Source organism: Cyprinodon tularosa, unplaced genomic scaffold (assembly GCF_016077235.1).
Source record: "Cyprinodon tularosa strain WSP-4 unplaced genomic scaffold, ASM1607723v1 ctg49, whole genome shotgun sequence".
Classification (NCBI taxonomy): Eukaryota; Metazoa; Chordata; class Actinopteri; order Cyprinodontiformes; family Cyprinodontidae; genus Cyprinodon; species Cyprinodon tularosa.
This window is the reverse complement of record NW_024039218.1, coordinates 1,122,189-1,141,931: the sequence shown is the minus strand read 5'-3', so window position 1 is coordinate 1,141,931 and position 19,743 is coordinate 1,122,189.

Here is a 19,743-nt window from a genome sequence, read left to right as displayed (position 1 = left end):
AAGGTAGTGTGACGTGGTGGGAGGGGGGTCTGGCTACCTATAAAGATGGAGCCTTTATTGAAATGAGAATAAGTCTTATTTAGTGCCTGATAACATATACTTCATACTTAATGGAAAGCACATAGAGTGAATTTTTCCCAGAATGTAAGAACCCTGCACAATATTATACTATATGTTATAGCTGAGATTATCATTCCATTATTCTAACAAAGGAAGACTAAAAAGAAGACTATAAAGACTAAAAGTAAATGGAGAAAACCACTTTGACTTCATTGCATTACAACCAAATAGATCAATACATTTTTTTGAGAATTTTTTTTTTAAAGAAGATAATAAACCCATAGTATCTCTGAAGGAGCTGCAGAGTTTTGAAGGAGGTCACTCTTAAAATAGGAATTTTTTAGGATCCAACTGTTTTATTTTCTTCTCTACCTGCTTTTGTCAGCTTTTTTGTGGTCCAATTGTTTTATTTATTTTATAAATGTTTTTGCTTTTATTCTGCTTTTGTTTTTCATCTGTGTTGTCTAGTTCATGTAAAGCACCTTGAATTATCTAGTTGTGCATTCCACATATCCATGTGATGGAGCGTGTGAAGCTGAAGGCTATTGTTGAAAGAACTATTTTAAAATGTGTGGAAGAAGGTGGTCTGGTTTGTTGTGAAAACGTATACATTTTTGTACATCATATTGAAATGCCATACAATCGCGAAACAAGGTAGTAAGAGTATTATGCTGTGGGGCTTTTTGCCTTTTTGTTGGTATCATATGAGAAGCTGGGTGAAGCTAAACAGATAAAGGAAACCTGTTTGAAGAACATACAGCCAAAGCTACAGTGGAATGGTTAAGACCAAAGCATTTTTATATTGAGTGGCCAAGTTAAAATCTAGGCCGAAATATATATGTTTAATATGTGGCAAATTATATTTTATTTTAATTGGAAAATTCAAATCAAAAATTTTGCATCCATGAACTGAGCTTGATCTATAGAATAATCGCGAAACATTTATTCTTATAGATGTGTTAAGCTAGTAAAGACATATCCTGGCAAACTAGAGTCTTGAAAGGAGCCCAATTTGAAAAGTGGGATGAGGGCAGGACTGACGGAGTCATTGACAAACAGCTTAGATTGAAAAAAAAAAAAAACTGTTAAAGTAGCCAGTTGCTAAAATTTAATTTTAAAAATATACACATCTGCATCGGCACATAATACAGGGCAACAATGAAACCTTCCTACATTGCAGCTGCAATCTTGACTACTATGATTATAGAAGAGGGCTGTTGCATTTTGGGTAATTCTGGCACAAGCGTAATCTTCCACACCCTTGCTGTCTAAACATTATGAAAATGACTGGCCAGCCAGGTAAAGAGATACCCCAATGGAATTGCAATTAAAAAACTTATCTTAAAGATCTGAAACATAGCAGAACCTTATTTTTTTTTATTTTGATTTAAAAAAAACACACACAGACAAATGTGTATATTTGTATCTTCTACTTTACAATCATAATGATACTGCCCTGGTAAAATAGCTAGATGGTTGATTGAATATAAAAACCTCCAAGGCATTTGAGTATTTTTGCAAGCCTCTCTATGTCAGTACTTGGCACTAATAGATATTACTTATAAAAAAAATGGAGAAATTATCTTTGCGCAATCTGGATCAGAAATGTCTGATTTTCAGTGGAGTCTTAGCTATCTGAAGACTCCAGTGCTACCAACAGATTCTTTATCGATTACCTGTTTTTTTCACGTTTGCAGCACATTACCTATAGGAAGCAGAAATGTCTTTGTAATGCTGTTCAGACTCTGTGCAAACTGCATTTTGTCAGCAGTCTGGTTGAATTTTTCTACACTCTGAATGTTAGTGTGTGATACAGAGCAAATAAGAACAGAGAGAATAAACACTGACCACATGTGCATATTGAATAAATATGCAGCCAGGAACTCATAGTGTCATCTTCAATTTTTCACTCATATCTCCACATGTTACTGAGGTCAACAAAAGCTACATAGGAATAGAGCATTTGTTAATATGGAATAGTCAAAGATATTTTTCCGAAATACAGTTTGATATTTTAAGCTGCTGCTTCTTTTCCCAATGTTGGCAAAAAAAACAGCTATGTTACATGAAAATAAAGCAAGTTGTTTTAGTTTAAAATAGATCCAACGACAGGAACACAGTAACACATCCTTGGCCACAGAAGAGAGGAATTTTGCCTGCAGGAAAGCAAACACCTTTTCTCATCCACATCACACCCCCAGCATTTTCTTCCTCATTCTCTGCTCTTTCGCGCTCCCTACTCTTCCACGGTAACCCTGAGAGAATCTGGGTGAGGTGTCAGGCCAATGTGCTGCCTGCAAACAAAAGCCACCCCAGACCCAGATGTTCCTTACTGACCCCTACCCCCCCTGTTGATTTGGCTGAATGTAACCGGCTCCAAAACTTCCCTAACACTCACTGCGCATGTTTTTCGTTTGTTTTGTTCCCCACCGATTCATAGAGTCCTTCGTGGCCATCAGATTAAACCTTTGTGCACAGCCACATTTAACAGTTTGATTGTTGCAGCACATTCTTTTGCATTTATTTCCTCCGCTCTGCTATCTCTCCCTTTCCAGACCCCCAGTTGGTTGTTTCTGGTTAATAATGTAGCGCGTCTCGGTGTCTGATGTTGCAGTGGGTTGCCGTGGTACCACAAAGAGGCTGTCTACCTTTCCGGTAGAGACGCAGTGACCGGTTGCCAAGGAGTTGATTTCAGGAAGGAGGCGTGGAGGGAGGAAGGGTAAAGTAAAGGTCTGGCACAGACAGAGAGAAAGGGGAAAAAGGCAGAGAGGGACTGGAAAACACAATGTGACTTACCAAAGAAAGCTGGTCTATCTTCTGAAATTTGCTATAATGCCTAAACCTTGTTCAATATGATGAAATTCATTTTGTTGGTTGGTATTAAATGTCCCCGTACAGATTACCAAGCTTCTGCTTTTTTATCTATCTTAAAATAATGTTTAATGTCAGACAGAAATAACTTATATAAATACAGTCTGTTTTCAAATGACGATTTCCATTATTGAAGGAAAAGGATATATAGACAATCATCACCGACCTTATTACCACTAGACCTGCCTGAAACTATGGAGCAAGTCAAAGAAAGAACATTGACTCAATGTAAAGACTTATGACCAGATGAGAAACAGAGTCAGTGGCATCAATGGGCCAGTGGTGATAGTCATTTTTCACAATGAAAAATGCACAACACTATGGTGAACCTTCCAAGTAGAGTCTGACATTCTTAAAATACTCAAAGATAATATGAACAACACAAAATAAACAGAACAATATCCAAAGCTCTGCATCTCTGACCAGCTTCAGTCAAGCTCAGTATAGCAAAATCCATTTTCATTGTAGAGTTCCAAGGGGATAACCCGGTGACTAAAAATAATGTAGCAGCCCATGTCATTTTCCCCACCAAAAAATCTTAATTATTATCCACAAAAGCTTTGGAAAATATGAAGAAGGATATCCAACAATTGTTTTGTGACCCTACACTTAGTTACCCTTGAGTTTACCAGCAAGGCAATGATCCGAATAGCAGCCGCAAATTCTAATTTTAAAATAATTCATAAAACCAAAATGAAATTCTGTATTGGCCTAGTCAAACTCAGGACTTAAATCCATTCCATAAGAAGTAAGATTAACAAGCTGCTCATGCTTCAAAACCCTTCAAAGATTGTGAATAACCCCTCACATCCTCACCACGGGCTGTTCTCCCGGCTGCCCTCTGAGAAGAGACTTCGCAGCTTTCCATGCATGGCACCAGATTCCGAAACAGCTTCTTCCCCACCGCCATCAAACTGCTAAACTGTTGAGAGAACTCTAAATCATGTCTCAGACTCTGCATTACACTGACAACACCAAACCAAAACACTGCATATTTGCACCATATATATTTAATGCTCTCACCTTCCATATCAATACTTTTTTTTTTTTGCACCATGTTTTTTTTTTCTCCGACACTGTTTACATTTCATCACTGCTGCACTAAGGAATGGACATGTCATGAAGCTGTACAAAACAAAATTTCTTTTTGCATACACTCTGTGTATATAAAATGAAAATAACAGTTGTCTAAGTCAAAGCCTTGATCAAAGTCTACCTGCCATATTATGCAAATGCATACTGGACGTTGTTCTAGCAACCCTAAACCATTTATCGCCAGAGGCAATTACTCTGCCACCCAGGGCCAGGTTTACTCAGATAGCCTTTAATATATTTATTTTTGATAATCTAAGAATTAAGTGTGACAAAAAACAAAGTAAGAGAGGTTTAAGGGAGGATTTTTTTTCAAATTGGATTGAGCTAAATACATAGGATAAAATATAAGGCATCTCTTGACTTTTGTATGCATAATTGTGTTCTTATAAGAAGGAAAATGCCATTAAGTCGTTGAGGTGTAGCTTGCAGATTGCGTTGTGGGTGGAAAATGCCATTCACAGGTTCCACAGCCCATATTTATGTCATTACAAGCACAGGCATGGTCGCTGAAGGAATTGATGGATTGTGCTGTTCATCAGTGTTTCAGTTAAAGGTATTTTCCTGTAAACCAAAAGATTTATGGTGATGCAAACACACAAATTCCCATAGAGAGAATATCACGAGTGCTTAAAAAACGCAGAAAAAGCTGACTCTCTGCCTTCAAGCCTTTGCACAATGCTTTTTGCGCTAGTTAATCTGATTCCATAGCAGGCAGGTTTGTGTCAGAGATGTCTCTTTTTCACCAGAAAGCTGCTCCTACATCAATGAGATTGTCTTTATCTGCCTGCTTGCAGCTTGGGCTCAGATTCTGCCCTCTATATACGGGTGCCGGGTTTGTGGGAGGCATGTGGGCGAAGGTGCGTGGCATCCGGCCTAATGCACAGCCTGGAGAGAAATACTAACACTTCATATTCACTGTGACTTCAACACCGCCACAGTTGAGGCTCTCACATTTGGATGGAGATTTTCACTGAATGAGTCACAGGTTTGAAAGATATTCCACGGGACATGGTCTTCTAATTTTGTTGCGGTGTGAAATGAAAAGAGTCGACTGAATGCCGTTAGCAAGCGTCCGCGTAGCCCCATCAGCTACACAACAGTAGGATGCTCTATGTCGTTTTTCTTGAAAACATAAAAAGCAGTTTGGAGAGACTTCACCACAAAGTGCTCCTCCTCAAACCCAAGGAACGCCTTTTGTGTTTGACTCAGGATATTCCCCGCCGCACTGCATTCCACTGTAGCTGCGTTGTTCTGGACGGGGTCCCTGGCTTTTCCTGCCAAAGGCCTCCCATATACACACATCCAACCCAGGAGTCCTTGCTCTGCAGGGGGCATTCCAGAAGTGTTAGCTTTCTGAGGTTTCCTCCATATTTAAAGAGATCCAAACCCGAAACAGGACAAAACAGTCAGTTTTACCTTTGACCAAAAGATAAAGAAAGAAAATCTCATCTCTGCCTAAAAAAGCTCAACAGGTCTTTTTTTCTTGTCATGTGCTTTGTTGCAGATGACATTTTAAAAGAGGTAATTATAGAGGACCAGCTTCTTTTTTTTTTTTTTTTTTGCAAAAAGCAAAAAAAAAAGAGTTACTGGAACTCACCGTGTTGTTCATGCTCTCATTTCATTTACAACAGAGAGGAATGCAGGCTTTCCCGTCCTGGAAAGAGACTATAATTTTTCTTTTGTCCCTTGCAGTGTTGTTTACATGTTGCAGTGTAATTATGGGAACTAACAAGGAACATTTGCTTCAGTGCTCTCATTTCAAAATTCAGTTAAACAGAGAAAAGCTCCAATAACATTACCATCCTAATATGGAAAGCCATAAAATTATACTTTCTAGAAGCACGTTTTGGTTCAGGTTTAGAATTAATTTTTGCATCTATATCTGTCATCATTTACTTTGAATCTGATGTACCTGATTAAATCCAAATTTGCAGACGTTGCAAAGGATTAAATTATCTGATAGTACAAAGAAAGAGGGCGCAAAACATTTAAAAGCAATATTTGGTTACAATGGGACAATAGACACAGCAATCAATAACAAGGACATCTAGTACATGAAGTAAATTTTTAAGCCTGGATTCTGTCCAAATTACTGAAAGGCCCTGAGGAAGCTGGAGGCAAATTTTGTTCTCGACATATGATGTATGGCATTCTTCATGCGACAGGTTAAATAGTGTGAATGGATGTCTAATGGAGCCTAGGCGGAAGTTCATCTGAAGAAACTCTTTGTTTTTCATACATCCACCTGTGACACAGCTGATCAGCTTTGAACCACACCTCCATGAAAGCCAATCGGAATCCAAAGCTCATCTTAAAAGGCCTCTGATACGCACCTGTCTACTCCTGTGTGCAGGCGGTGAATTCGCTGTGACTTCATTCAGATGACACCGTTTCAACCCACCTCCAGCCCCTCCTCCACATCGTAGCTAAAGCTTCATCAGAGTGTCATTCCTCCTGGACTCTTACTGCGTTCCCTGTCTCATCTCAACTGGTCTGACAGAAGACCGCCATGTTGAGCCTGGTTCTGCCAAAGTTTTCTTCCCAATGGGGAGTTTTTCCTTTCCACTGTCACTTCATGCTTGCTTATCATGGACAGGTTCTCTCAACCTGTGTTATTCAACTGGACTTCCATCTTCCAGGTCCCTGAGTGAAGCTCTAGTATCAGCTCACGCAGTCCACTGGATCTCCCCATCTTTGTGGGAGTTTTTCAGATTGAAATGAAAGCTCCTGAAGTAAACATTTAAGCCTAAACCATTAAAAATTTGCATGCTGCATAAACAAACTAATGTTGAAATTTGAAGTCAAATTCCAAAAGGCAGTAATGAGTAAAGAAATAAAGAAACACAAGACTGAGCATAAGTGGAAAAAAAATACATGCCCACAATCATCAACAATCATCTGCAGCATCATCCTTGGAATTTTTTTTTTTTTTTTATGGAAAAAATGAGAGTGAAGTGAAGTGGGCCAAGTCAACAAAACCAAAGTTTAGGAAACTGTTTGCAAGAGGAAAAGAAAACAAATGATAACAAAATATATTTTAACAAGTTGTTAGTATATCTGCATGCTCATACAACCTGATGACAAGACCTTTTTATCTTCTGAATTTGAATGACTTTTAAAAATAATAATTGAACTTTATTGATCTCACACTGGAGAAATGTACCTCTGCATTTTAACCACTACCCTTTGACAGCATTGGGCTGCCATTCTGTGGCACCCATGGAGCAGTGTGGGATTAAGGGTTTTGCTCAGGAACCCAGAGTGGAGTCTGTGGGGATCGGACCGGGTACTTGTAAACTTCTCAGAGCACAAGTGCACTGCTCTGACCACTAGGTCAACACTACCCTTTTTAACAGACCTGTTTTTTTCATTGTAGACATATAGGATATTCTTTATGTCCCTCTGAAGGGAAAAAAAAAACATTGAAATTATTCACCATGGTCTTATTTACTTACGTTCCAAAAATATAGAATTGTAACAGCTGCGTGTACACTTTCAGAGCCAGTGCATCTGCAGTTAAATGGCAAACTATAACCAATTAGCATTACATGGTCTAAAGTGGTTCTTTTCAGCACCCACCAATGATGTTCCAGTTAATAACTTGTACCATAAAATAAAATGCACCTATTTTATGGAGACTTAAAGAAAATTACAAGGCTTGTATCTAGTTAGTTTTGTAATTTGGGTAAAATAACTTGGTGGATTTGGGATTATAGCAACAAAAATAACCGTTTGGAAATGTAAATACACCTACTTGTTTTTTTTGTTTTTTTTATTAACATTGGATATTCCCGTTCTTTTCCGTTAATTAATACAAATTCATTCAGATCTGTGATTTAAATTTTTTACTAATAAATCAATGCTTCCTAATGACAGTGAAAATCAGTCAAGAGATCAGGTACATAATTTTTCACCTCCAAAAGTCTGTTTTCTTCTTTAGAACAATTTTGAGACCCCTAAAAAGTTCACATTTCTCTTTTCAAACTAATATAAAGTATAAATAGCTTTGGAATGTCCTGCCACCAGGAAGAAGACGGGTGCTGTGTTCCAAAGATGGAAATGTTTTGATGCAAAATATGTAAATCAATTTCAGAGTAAGAGTAAAAAGATGCTGTGAATATAATATCTGAACCTAGTCAGGTTGTCATTTTCCCTGAATATAAGACGATATCTACCAACATGGTGTGAAAGGCTTGTAAGCCTGAGAACATCACCCAGGAGGGTGTGTGGGTGTTTTGCTGCAGGAAGGGACGCTGCACTTCACAAAAATAACAGTAACCTGACCAAAGAACATTCATAGAGATGTCAAAATGAAGTCCCAAGACAACAGCCAGAAACCTAAAGCCTTGGTACAAATGGGGCTTCCAAATCGACAAGTACCCTATAAGACGAAATTAGTTAACAGGTAATTTAACCAAAGTCAATCCTTTGTAGAGGCCATCACAAAGTCCCAATCCAAGCCTTTGAGATAGCTCGTGGATTTTTTCTGGGCAAAGAAAAATCTCAAAATCAGACATCTGATGGAAATATTGTTTAAAAGCATCTTTTTTTTTTACCTGGTTTCATCTGTCTGTAAATTTAATTTAGGAATCGTAGTACTTATCAAACTTCAACTTTAAACTAGAAATGGCTAGAACACCAAGGTTACCGAGACTTTACATCAGCAATGGCTTTGTGTGACTGGTCATTTCCCACCTTTAAAACACATTAGAGGCAAGCTGAAGAGCGCCTGAACTGTTGATAAAACACTTAAATGAGCAAAGAAAATATAGGTGCAAAGAAAGCTTGACTAATGGTGGGCTACAGGGCCATGACAGATGCCACCAATAGTGGCTGCTTTAAAAAAAAATGTAATAAAGCAGTTCATTTCACTTTGCTGTCTATAGTGAAGATGGTATTTTATAAAAATAGACTGAAAGATGTTAGCCAGAAAGGAAGATTTTCCTTTAAAAGAAAAAACACTTAGGTTCAATGGAAAATTAACAGCTGATCATATAAACAAGCCATGCCTTCCAAGAGGAGGCTTCCAATTGTCAGACGCAGTGGCGTAACTTTGGGACTACAGATGAAGGAGCAAATGTCTGTGCTAGTGCTGCGTCATTTATGAGCAACACGTTGTTGCTTCGTGTTTTGCAAATATCCATTATTTTGTCTTCTTTTGACTCATAGTGAAGCATACAGGGATTATATGGAAAGTAACAGAAAGAATCAAATTTCTTTTAGATAAAATGGGAAATCTAATATTATATTGGGCTGTTTTAAGAATTCCTTTGGAACCTCATGTTGACAATTTCATGAGAAGAATGCTTAATAAAATGAGGAACATTATAAAGAACCATAACAATCTTGTTAAGAAGATCGTTAAACATCAGTTTCTTCAGTCAAAGGCATCTCTAGATCCGGAAAAAGACAGACAGCTAAAGAAGACCCTTCCTGCCAACAGTTGTCAACATTTACAATGAGTTACTAAAACATTTCATTTTCCTTTGGGGTCAATAAAGTACTTTTAAATTTCATTTGAATTGACTCAAGTATTAGAAGCACAGACATGTGCTTTTAAATGTCTTCTTTTAAGGGATTTTGGGCTATTTACAAAACAACTATAAGTAAAAAAAAATCTACCTGCTGTGTTAAAAGTACAGAAAGTAGTAGGAAGTGTTGTGGGTTACTTTACAAAGCGATTAAACATGGGACTATATTGCTGGTGAACGAAAGTAAATAAACCAGTTCATAACACCTCTGGTCAGATGACATAAGGTTTGATCACAAGGAAAATTACTATGTAGGAAGTCAATGGGAGGCTTTCAAACTTAAAATTCATTGCAGCTGTCAAATATGGGGCTGGCTGCATCATGCTGTGGGTCTGATTTGCTGCCAGTTGAACTGGTACATTGCAAAAAAAATTTTAAATAACACAAAATGGGAACTACTGTAACTATTTCTTCAATTTTGCCTCAATAATTACATTGAAACATGAACATAACTGTGTCTTTGATTTGGAGAACACCAAATTTATATCAGAATTTATATCTGGTTTTGGAAGAAGTGCAACAGCCTTGCCTGAGAATTTGAGTTAGTTCTACAAAAGGAAGACTGGCCAAATATTTACCTATGATTATTGTCAGAAGCTTGTTGATGACTACAGTTTGTTGTGTGCTCTCCTGTTAGGGGCTTTTCAATCAATATATCAATATTTTAGCCTATTTGTTACATTTTCAGTCTGTATAAACCCACAATAATTTAAAGTCATGAAATTGTTGTCATGCATTACATTTTCAAAACGCCTAAATAAATATTTCATATAACCATATTATATGGATACATAAACTTCTGATTATAGGCGTATTTGGTGTATAGTTGGCTCTTTTAAGTTGAATTCTAAGGATCACATATAGTTGACAACATTTTACTGGATTACTTTTCTTTCATCTTTTCCTAAGCTAAGACACTGAGCCATAAAATGTAATTTAACATAATTCACTGCAAGTTTATCGTTAAATTCAAAGATTGTATCCATGGCCTTGACCGAGTTCAGCTACTCATCATAGGACTTTGATTTAGAACATTTGTGTGAGCAGTTATTCGTCATTGTTCTCCAAATTGTGAGATTTTGTGCTGAAACAGTCCTATGTGTTGCTGCCTCCTGCTTTGTGTTAGTTTTACACTGTCATCTTCCATTACTCATGAGGTCTGCCAGCACTTGTTGCATATCCCTATCACTTGTACTCATTTGAGATGTCTGTTATCACTCCAGACAGTGAGGATTTATAAAATGCTTCTCATTGTGATTCATATACTGGCTATAATCCATCAGATTTCTGTGTAATAGCCCAAGACAAAAAGCTTCATCGTAGCTTTAAAATATATTTCAATTTTTTTAAGGAAAAGTCCAACCCTCTTTGCTGTGACTGCATTTTCTCCTCCAAATCTGTGCACATTTGATGGCTTCCAGTGCCTTCTGACAAACTCTTGAGGTGTTCACATGTGAACCCTGGGCTTAAATTATTCATCCCGATCACCTATCCTCCTCACAGTCTCAATCTCAGTGTTTCTATTTGCTGTGAGATACAGGGACGAGAAGAAGATGCACAGGGGAAGGAGGCGGGGAGGAGTAGCCTGACTGGAGCCAGAAGAGGTCCAGGAACAGGAGTGTTCATTAAAGTAGCCCCAAAAGCTCAAGCATTGGAGAGGATAACAAGACCCTGGGGTGGCTAGTTTGGGCCCTCTACCCTCAAAGGGCACACAAATATATTCCAATTCATCTAGACAAATCTAAAAGTAGACTGTCAGCAGAAAAAATACACACACACACACCTTTGCAGAAGCCTTTCTTTCTTTTTGTTTCGGAAAGTTTGGAAATATGAAGAAAAGGAAAATAGAGGGGTTGTTTTTTTTTCCAAGTACCAGCTAATTTTATATTATAAAAAATACTAATAATTTAGAGTAACCCTGCTTTTGAAGTAGGCTATAAATGCACACAGCTTTATGTTGACGTTTCTTTTTTTTTTTTATTCAGCAAACTAAATTAATCCACAATTAATATCTCTTCAACAAACCTGCTGAAAGCAGAAAAGACAGTCAGCTAAACTAATGGGAACACAGCTGAGCTGTCAGCTAATGCAACTTAAGATAACCTGCATACTTTATAATAAAAATTATCAAACTTTAAGACAAGTTTAATGTTTAAGAGAAAAGTAATACAATCTTTTTTTTACCCAAAAAGTTTTTTTTCAGGCTACAAACTAGCAAAGAAAGAAAGAAAGAACGAAAGAAAGCCATGTCATTTGCATCTACCTCTGCCAATCCTCTACTATCCACGCCTTCCCAGCACCCAAAGGTATGACTTTTATTATTCCACCTCTTTCTTGGTTCCATCTCCCTTTCAACCAAATTGCAACCCACCTCCACCGCCTTTAAGGTCACCAGTCTACCTTTGACTCCATCCTTCATCTTTCATCCTACCACCAGCATCCAGGTCTTGCGATGGATCTCAGAGATCCATAGTCTGAGAGCCAATTCATATTCATGTCAAAATACTTTCTAACTGCCACCTTGCCTCGTTGTGAGTCTCTCCAAGGTTGAAACAACTAGTTGTTCAAGACAACAAAGAAGGGTTTTTGTTGTTAGGTCCTATTGTGCGTCAGTTTTCTAAAATGCTTTAATTCTAGTTTATGCTTCTTTTTTTTTTACTTTCCTTGTTTGCAACTATCAACCCCACCTGCATAATAACATCACAGCATGATGGTGAGCAGAGTCCTAAGCTACCTAAAATGTGCTGAAAACACCTTTAGATTGTGCTGTAAATACTTGTCTTGGTACATCCTGCTGTGGAAAAAAGTCAAAGGTATGCGACTGAAAGCTTCTTCATTTGTGTCTCATCATTCTTCATTGGTTTTTACACTCCTCTTTCTTAGTCTTGTTTTCTGCTGTGGTTTTGTGATCTCCACCTTTGTAGAACTTGCAACTGCTTGGTATTCAATGGAAATGCAAAGTAATGTAGTTAAAGCAGATGAATTTTTGTTTTGTTTTAAGAACTGCACACAACACAACCCCAATATGAGATCAAATGGGATATTATTCTAAAATGCTCTTATGCCTGGTTGTGTAACCATTGAACTCAACTCCTCCCTTTTAAGTCTTTGCAGCACTAGTCAATGAGAGGTTTACATTTGTGTGAATGAGTTTTAGCCTACACTGACTGCTTTAACTTAGCACCAAACAAATGCTTTCCAGTGCATGAAGTGCTTTATCTGAAACACTGTGCAAAATTTTTTTGTGCCAGATTCAATAAGACTCACAATTTCATTAGTCAGGATGGTGAATGTTTTCCTTAAAGTCTTGGAGATCATCAACAAAGTGATTGATCTGGGCTCCTTGGTGAATTCCCGGATGAATCATTGGTGTGCTATTGAGACATGCTTACTCCATTTGTAGATAATTGTTCACTGGAGTCCCAAAATCTGAAAACTGGCTTTGAAAATATTTCCTGGTCGATTAATGTCAACAACTATTATTTTTTCCCCCACCTTTTCTGAATTCAATTAAACAGAATACAGAGTTTCACTTTTGAAATCATTTAGTTCTTTTTGTTGTCAGGTAGGCTGTAGGCTGCAGGTCTGGCAAGAATTATGTTTGGATGTGACTAGTAAATCAAACAATAACATTCAACTCCTGATTAAACAATGGACTCTTTCATTGTTCTCATAGGAACATGTTGGTTTGGAAACTTTGTTTTTTTTTTTATAAAATCAGAACTTAATATATTTGTTTAAACAGATCATATATGTAGCAGCCATTCAAAATGAACCTTCCCAGTCAAACGCCAGCCGAATGGCAGCCCACTTCTCTGCAACTCCTAGCAAAAAATCCCCTCTAAATTCTGACCCCCTCCTTCTCCTGGGTGTGCATATTTCTTTAATGTGACTCCACGCTTTCACTGAATTACAGGGTCTGAACAGGAGAGTTTTGTTTTTGTTTTTGGAATTGTAGAGAAACAGGCAAGGGCCCAAGGGAATTTTGAATGGCTACTACAATATAAAGATTTTCTAAGTGATTCAGCAAATGCATTAGCGACAAAAAAAAAAAGCAAAAATAAGAGAAAGAAAAAAAGTCCATAATGATTTAGTAACCAGAAAACTTAAATTAATGCATGAAATGACAGTGTCTTCTATGACAAACCTTTTATATTGTTCACATGTTTCCCTGCAACTTTGTTGTGCTAGAAACAATGTAAAAAACACACATATGTTGCCCAAAAAAATTTTCTGTAAAGAAATAAAAATTTACTGTGTGGCTGTAGGAGATCAAGTTCCTCTCACTTCTGCATGGCAGAGTTGGGGATAAACATTTTAAAGAAGCAAAACTAACGAAACTACTCCCAGAGGAGGCTGCCTCCACTGTTTTTATGGATATCTGAGGTGTCTCTGCTCAAACTGCAAAGAGCTGCTGTTCTCCCTTGTTTGCCTGCTTGGCCTGTTGGACCCCCATACCACAGCTTTCCAGAAAGACCCCCAAGCAATCTTACATTCAGCCCGGCTGAGCAGCAAGCTGAAATTAAAGCTGTTTCCCTGTGGTTAGTTAAATAGTTGGACAGTGAGAGCATAGGGTGGCCCTGAGTCAAGGCTGAGGCTGTCTGGGCTTGGGAGTGGAAATATCAAAAAAGGCAATGAGTCGGGCAGGGGGGAGATGGGAAACATGCAAAGCGGAGTAGACGAAGGAGCTAACGTAGCTGCCCGGTCAAAAGTTTTTGTTTTGAGAAACTATGGAGTTGCTAAGATTATAATATAGTGAAGAAATTCTGTCAGTCTTTGTTTACTGCCTGCTTCTAAATCAACACAATGTAACAGATTGTATTAAATGAGATGACAATACATCCACTCAGCAATACAATCACAAGAACTAAAGGCAGTTTTACAAACATCATATATACTCAGATGCTCTTAAATAAAATCCAGGAGCCATCTTATCTTTTCAGGAGACTCTAAATTTATCTGGTAGTAATAGAATGGAAACTGCTGATAAGTTTGTTCTTTCTCTGTAAGGTGGCCTGAGGCTGGGTTTCAACAGAGTTTAACGTGTTTATTCTATTATGTAACTGTTCAGCACAAATCTGGGCCAAGGAGCAAGGGGTGGGTCTACAAGGTCCCTCTGCCCCCCCACGGCTTTCTGAATTTGACCACAAATCCAGCCAACATTCCTTATGCCTCTGCTCAGTCTGTTTTAAGGAGATCGATGTTTCTTTTTCACAAAAACGCTACGATTCGATTCAAACCGTGTGGATCATGTCAACAGCACCTTGACATACGGTCCTGCGCTCCGGGAAACACACCAAGGCCATCATGCCTGATTGTAATCAAATTATTCCTTGTGCTTTTATTCTCTATTTTTATGCTTATTGGATGGCGTACAAAAGACACATTTTCCCCTTGATGTTTCCAGGCTAAAGATAACTGGCTGTATATAATGACTGGAATAGAGAGGATAAAATGCCTGGGCCAAGTTCCTTTAAGTCTTTGGGGGTTCAAACAGCGAACTGCGGGAACAGTAGCCAAGACATTTGTGTGACAGGCAGGGATTGTTGCCTGCAACCACAAAATCAGGATCGGGAAAACCAGGATTAGGTGGTGACATTACTACAAGCCATGTCTTCTCAATGCGAGTGTCAAGTTTGAAATGCAAATTTAATAATGCTATTAGAAAAGCATGCACATATGAGTTTACTTATGGAGTGAACAAAAGTTTACAAGTGTAATCCAGAATAGTGTATTAAGGGGGCACTGAGTAGTCGAGTGTCTTCCCAAGTAGTACATTAATGTACTCAGTATGGAGGCTCTCATTATCCACTATCCACTGGTTTTCTATTCAGTTGGGTCTCTGTGCTAACTCGAGAGTCCTTTCTGCCTGAGGGCAAAAGGACTGTGATAGGGCTGACACGAGGGCTCTAACAGCTTCACTGCATTATAGTTAACACCTCTGCAATAATGCTGTAAAGCAAAAACATGATTTTAACACTGCAACATTATGGCATTCATTAGAAAAATGTTTCCCACAGTGAATAAAAAAATAACTTTAAATGTTGCACATAGGGCTGCTGAAATATTCAATTACAGCAGCAACAGTCCCCTGGTCGCCCCTAGGCCATATCTGTCTCATGGATTTGTTTTATTTGACCCACAATCTATGAGATTATTAATAAATGAACTGCAATGCAGCACATTAATCAGTTGTAGCCTGATGCAGTTGCTTTGCCAGTCAGAGGGCTCGCCCCAAGCACCTAATCTAGCATGACCCAAAAACTAAAACATGCCCCAGGTTAGCGGTGACACAGGATGTTTAGGGCACCACACCCTTGGAGGGTCTAAAGCACACAGCATCCTGACTCAAGGGAGTGTTATACAAAACAAAAGGAGAAGGTTTGGTGTATTTTAACTCTTTTGTTTTAGTTGCCAATTTTTTAAGAAGATTTCTAGTTACCCGTTTAAGTTCTTAAACATCATGTTTACAGATCCAAAGCTAATATCTAGAACATCTGTCTGCATGTTTTCTTCTTTCTGAGATCAGGGCATGATATCAAAAAGGTTGAGTACAAAAACACAGTGACACCAAATCAGTCTGAAAGGTCTTAAGCCAAAAAAATATATTGTCCCCACAGGAAATTCTGAGCCTTTGGCTCAGACACCTCTAATAATATGTTTGCTGGGGTTATCCTTATCAGATACCTGAACCATTTAATATGAATGTGGGGGAGCACTGGCCATAGTCTAAGCCAATCTATAAACAAAGTTAATCTCATCCAACTGTTTTTAGGATCTTGTTATTTTGGTCAATCATAAATACCAACCATTATTCATGAGGTAGAAACTAGGACCACTTCCCTGCAAGAGAACAATTGCATTAGAATTATTTGACCACTTAGGACATTAAAATGCCCTTCAATTTGTGGCGTTACTGTATGCCTGGGGTTGCTGTGCTGCTGGAACATCTATCCTAGCCCCAATTCTTCCAGTCTTTTTACATACTTTTTCTTTTGGGGATTGTACTATGGTAGACTCATACATATCCACCCTGCTGCCACCACCATTTGTCACAGTCAACATAGTATGTACCGTTTGGATTTAAATGTTCTGTTAGACCAGTCTACCATCAGGGTTGCTACTCTGATTAATGCTCTGTTGCCCTGGTAGCTCCATAGCTTTGGTATTCTCTTTTAATTTTCAGACAAAATTAAATGCTTCTCTAACATTATCATTTTATAACCAACAGTTGAGCCACACTCACACAGTTACCCTCAGAGACAGCAATAACCAGATGGCTAAGCAACTTGAGGTTATGCTCCATCGACATGTGACAGGGGAGTTAAGTGGAATAAAACCCACAACTTTCCAACTGCAAGACGACTCCTACTCCCATTTAAAATGGAATACCAACCTAATTTGTTGAGTGAGGCATGTTCCGCCTAATTTTTAAGCATTTTATAAATATTATTCAGTGATACTCTAAGAAAGTCGGAATGAGAGTGTCTTTCTTAGATATATAATGACTTTTTTTAGCTCCTCTAAGAAAGAATAGCAGAACTAAACAGGCCAATCAAGATAACCAGAAGCATTGCCAAAGTCAAAGATTTCCAAAAGTAAAGGCCAAAAAGCGATTGTTATTGATTACCACTGATTTAGAGAATTACAAGAGATTCCAAGAAGACTCAGATATATTTCGTGATCTAAATGATATTTCCAGTACAGCGAGGTGAAATAAATGGTTATAGGAGTAAGTGTTACACAAGCAAGAGTCTCAAGGAATGGAAGCTTGTGTTCTCACAAGTGTGACCTCCAGTGTCCTGGATGTTGCCTCCACCCAGCCACACCCCCTAGCGCACACACACACACACATAGACACACACGGATACACGTCTTCCAACCTAGACAGGCCAGGTTGCCAGAGCTACACAAACTCCCACCCATTAGCGGCAGGATTCCAGGATAACCATGGAAACCGGTCTCTCACCCCCGGGGAGACGAGCAGCAGAACTGAAAGGCTCCATTCAATTTCCACATCCCAGTACAGCACACACAAAAGAACACGCATGCACTCTTTTCACGCAGTAACACACACCCACTGACGAGCAAACACACACACAGCCGTGGACACGTCCTACCCACTTGCTCTAACAGCCTCGCAGTCACTCCAGCCTTCTCTGCCTGCCTCCACTGGGGTGAGTGGGAGCTTGTTAGAGAGACCGCACACTACATCCTCTCACCCACGGTCTTCGGCTGCACACACGCAGCCCACCAGTGAAACATTAATTACACCTCACTCATTGTGATTAGACACACTTTTAGAGGGAGACGACAGACTTTATTGTGTGCACGGGGATGATCCTTCTCTACCCCCCAAAGGCAGGAAGCATCCTATCACGCCCCTGCGGCAAGTCTCATCAAATGACTTCATCCTGTATCTGTGCTCTTGTCTACCACTTGCTTCATATGGTTGATATAAGAGGTGAGGCTGCTGTCATTTATAGAAATGTTCAGTGACACCTCTTCTGTGGACAGGCATGAAAATTAAACCAAGAGAGAAGCTGTTTCACACTCAGAAACATCCCATAATGTGGTATTAGAGAGAAGATACAGTGGTGTACCAGCTAATAGGGATGTAGATATGACTGCAGGTGAAATATCCATCATGCTACTGTGAGTGCACCTTGCCTCTCAGGGTTCGTCCAACTTGAAAAGCAAAACTTTCTCAGTGGGTTTCAATAAGAGCAGAGAAATGGGTACTGAAACAAAGTGGGAAATCACCATCATGATGCCAGAGATACAAGCTGACAGTGGATGGACATAGAGGTACACAGTTAGAGGAGGAGAAATAAGGTAATAGGCTTTGTGAAGAAAATTAATATACTCCAAAGGACTCTCTATATATATATATCTTTCCAGCTTTTATTGTCTTTACACTGTAACAAATATACAGCAAAGAAATGAACCCTCTGCTTTTAACCCATCCCCTTGGAGGGCAGTGGGCTACCATTGTGCGGCGCCCGGGGAGCAGTGTGTGGTTAAGGGTCTTTGCTCAGGGACCCAGAGTGGCAGTCTGTGGGAGTGGGACTCAAACTCAGAACCTCAGGATTCCAAGCTCTATGCCCTAACCAGTAGACCACCACTCCCCAAAAATTTACCTCTGCATTTAACCCATCCCCTTATAGGGTAGTGGGCTGCCATTGTGTGGCGCCCAGGGAGCAGTGTGAGTTTAAGGGTCTTGCTTAGAGACCCAGAGTGGAGGCTGTGGGGATCCACTGGGTGCTTGAAACCTTCTCAGAGCACAAGTGCACTGCTCTAACCCACTAGGCCAGCATATTTTTTGCATATTTTTATTTCAGTTTTTAATAACTTTGGGTGTGTAATCAAATGACATAGATGAACATCTTGTGCTTACTTTTAATATCTCATTTTAAATTCAATAAGCATTTAAACCAAGGGGAGAAACCTGTGACCATTTGGCTTTGTTGTGTGTCATGAGCTGACATTCATAATGCAGTTTATATCTACTATTGCAATTTGATGCATTTCTATTTCTTTTCATTCCTTAACATTATCCATCCGATGTAAACTTTTTTCATGCAATTAAACCTTTTTGATATATATATATATATATATATATATATATATATATATATATATATATATATATATATATATATATATATATATATATATATATATATATATATATACATATATATATATATATATATATATATATATATATATATATATATATATATATATATATATATATATATATATATATATATATATATATATATATATATCTGAGATTAAATCAGTGATACTCTTTACAACATAGTGGTAAAATATTAAAGATAGATTTTTTAAAAAGGCAAAAGAAAATAATCTGTGACAATAAAGGTAAAGAATCCTGTTAAAAACCCAAATAAATAACAGTCATTATTGGTGGTTATTATTAAGGACTGTAAAGAATTACAATATCCACTGCTTACTCTGTCTTATCTTGACCTGCATATGTCATACAAGGTTAAACAAATAACAAAAACAACACTGCTTCAGTGCAAAAATTAATATTTATCTTGTAAAACTTTGTAATACTTTCACCGCTTGTGTTTAGAACATCTTGAGATAAAATATGCTTGTTCTTCATTTAGTAAAGTTAGTGTAATTTCAAAAATGCACTCAAGTAAAAGTG